At 34.6% G+C, this 3,243-nt stretch overlaps 1 pseudogene; it reads left to right on the forward strand.

Annotated features, from left to right (window-relative positions):
- The first annotated feature begins 292 nt into the window (after nucleotides 1-292).
- LOC137639747 (uncharacterized) lies at nucleotides 293-2,397 on the forward strand (annotated as a pseudogene).
- The last annotated feature ends 846 nt before the right edge of the window (nucleotides 2,398-3,243 follow it).

Below are 3,243 nucleotides of genomic sequence, written 5' to 3' on the forward strand. Positions count from 1 at the left end.
GTATTGACTTAATTAACCAAATGCAGTATCAGTTCAGTAAGTTTTCCTTTCATTTGTCCAGTCGTTTCTTTATTATTATTAATGACAGGCCGGTAATTATTTTAGCTAAGTTTACCATATTTGCTAATAATTTCAAGTACCGTTGATACATATCTGTATTGGGGATATTTTTCTTTAATGAGAGGAAATGTATTTGGAAATTTATAGAGATTATTTTAAACTTAGGCAGAAATATATATTTCTTTAAATACCATATCCACATTACAGTGATCTGTCACATTTCTTACAGATTATGGCTGACAGGAGTCCAATCGCTATGCAAAACCAGTGAAGAGACATCTACCCTTAAATCTTTGCAAGGTGCCTACCTGAAAACTCTGAAGTGTGCATCTGACCACCGAATAGTTCTCCAAAATTACCAACCTGCTAATGTTACTAGAGAGATAATAAATGCTTCAGGAACATACGGACGTTTTTACTATTCACAATGTTTAAGCCGTTACTCAGTTATCAAGAGGTGGTGTTCAGAGGTGACCAAGCAAGAAGAAACATCATGTAAAACCACTCGCAGATGTTCTCCTCTACTCTACACAGACAATAGAAGAGTTTTGGGACAACAACGTGTTTCCTGAGTTAAGCCTAGGAAAAAGATAGTCACGAAATGAACCCCTTCATCTCCGTACGACAAAGGATGGAACTGGAGCTATTTACCTTGCTATCAAAATGAAAAATGACAAAGATCCTTGCAAAAGAAGTCGAAGTACCATAACTCCTGAAGAAGGGATTATCTTCGTGTAGAACATGAATCAGAGCTTTCTCTAAATCGAAAAATAAATCATGAAGCATTCAGAAAACTGTCAATTTTCACAGAGGGGGAAATTATTGCGAACAAAACCCTACGATGGCATCAGCACTTCTGAAGTTAGTCCAGGAAGAGTATATAATTTCTGATGGTACAGCAGCTGAGATACAAAATTGCAGTGTTGCAAGTTAGACATTCTATCCGATAAACATTTAAATAAATACGGAACTTGTGTGTTTTATATCTTCTATGACAGCAGGGGAAGCTGTTGCTATAATAAAGAATTGACACAAAAATGGAATAAATTCGATCAACTGCCATGGCGTTATGTGCTGAAATTCTTGCAAAGCCATTACATAAACACCAATCAGTACTTTAGTACACATTTTGAAGGAACTGCACCATCAGTAGCTTCTCTTGGAATGGTCCTTCTTGACACTTTAATAAATGGCTTACATAATAAGAGCACAAGGGAATGAGCAATCGGAAATACCAGATAAAAGGAGTATAGCAAAGGCATCAGATGTAATGTTCAACTGTACTAAAGGATCACTTCGTCCATGGAAACATCAAGCTCTTGGATTAGGACAGGGAACTCATAGAGACAAAAATAGCTCTCTCATGCTCCGATGATCAACGAAAAACCCCAGATGCCTTAAGTATATGTGATGATCTGGCAACAGGTAATAAAGCATGTTGGCACATACACTTATCATTGAAATGTTAACTATCAACCTGTGCAGTATTCGATGTTCATGAGACCTCATCAAAATCTATGAAAGACACATCAAAACGTACAGCTTTACTTAAAACATTGTACTTAGGATTATTGTTAATTTTAAGTTAAATAATAAATTCTTTCATTTCCATTTATAAATGTTCTTAACATACCTATATTCTACAGATTACATATAAAAACCATAACAATGCATTCACATTAGTATTTGAGTAATAAGGCAAGATATTTTATTTTTAGAGTGTGCTTAGGACAACAATGATGGTAATACAAAGACTCTGGATGGCTTTAACATATCACATTCCACTGTTGGAATTTGTTACCAAAAAGAATGGGTCTTCCTCGCCAACGCCCAATGTCAACACAGCAGTTGACAGTGGTGGTCGGCCAAGACGACGAATTGAAGGGACCAAGGCCTTGGATGGGACGATGAAGGCAATTCCACCTTTCCAAACATCCTTAAAACTTGCTAAATTCACATTGGTGCCATATACAGAGGATGAACACATCAGACAACTACATCAGAGTGGTGAAGCTAGATATAAGACCTGCATACGTACGTGTGTGTGGGGGGGGGGTTTAAGCAAAGAGATCCACTGGCGAGGATTAAATGCTTACTCATCATATCAAAGAGAAAAAAAAATTGTGGCTATAATGTGGAAACAAGCTCATGAAATTACTCCTAATGGCGGGGCGAGTCTAATCAACTATGACTGGATGAAAACTGGGGATGGTCTCCAGCCTGTATGCTTCACTTGGTTATCCTGTCCCCAGCTCTATAACTAAAGCTGACAATGGAGAGGATGGAGACAGTGTATGGAGTGAGGATCGTTATAATATCGAGGAAGAAGACAGATAATATGATATTTCCCTTTCTACTATACCTAAGTTATTTCAGACAAGATCAAATTAAAAGTCATATTAGCTAATAATCTCAATTTATAATAAAGATAACATTAAAACCCTATACCTCCGTACTATAAGAGAATTAGGTTTGAATTATTAACACACTTTCATTTGTAGGTTTTTATAATAGCTGCAAAACATTCTGGTATAAAACATCTTCCTAGAATGCTTTGAGACACACAAATTTGGTAAAGATTGAATATGTGATAAGCCTCGAGTTTCTGATAATATTACTAGTTAACTTTGTGAGAGGATAATGGAATAAATATCATTCACATTATTTATTACTGTAATTTCCTTTTTCAAGGAAATTGATAATTTGATGAATTTTCATCAATATTAGAATATATTAATGCTGCTATGAAAAGCCATCCAGAGAAATAAGCTACAATTGGAGTATTTCATTTCGGAATGCAATGCTGATCTTTTTTTCAGTAAAATTTCCCATTAACCTAAAACTATATGTTTTCATATTCATATAGTAGACGTTTTTTTATATTATAAATAACTTTCACATTCTAGATTTAGTATGTAACTCTCCTAGGGACAGATTAAGACAATTTCTAGCTTTGCTTGTTTTTATATGAATAAATATAAATTTTTAACCCAGATTTTTATATTAAGTATAAAAATATAGATTTTTGTATTATGTATAATCAAGGATTTATTTAAAAATCAGTCGATTCCAGCAATGCTTTCACAGGTGAGGTTACAAATATGCTCACAATATTTGGACACAATAAAACTTGAGAAGAATAAGAGAAAAAGGGATTAAAGAGTTATAAGGACTCCAATACAG

Source organism: Palaemon carinicauda, chromosome 4 (genome assembly GCF_036898095.1).
Source record: "Palaemon carinicauda isolate YSFRI2023 chromosome 4, ASM3689809v2, whole genome shotgun sequence".
In the NCBI taxonomy this organism is placed as follows: Eukaryota; Metazoa; Arthropoda; class Malacostraca; order Decapoda; family Palaemonidae; genus Palaemon; species Palaemon carinicauda.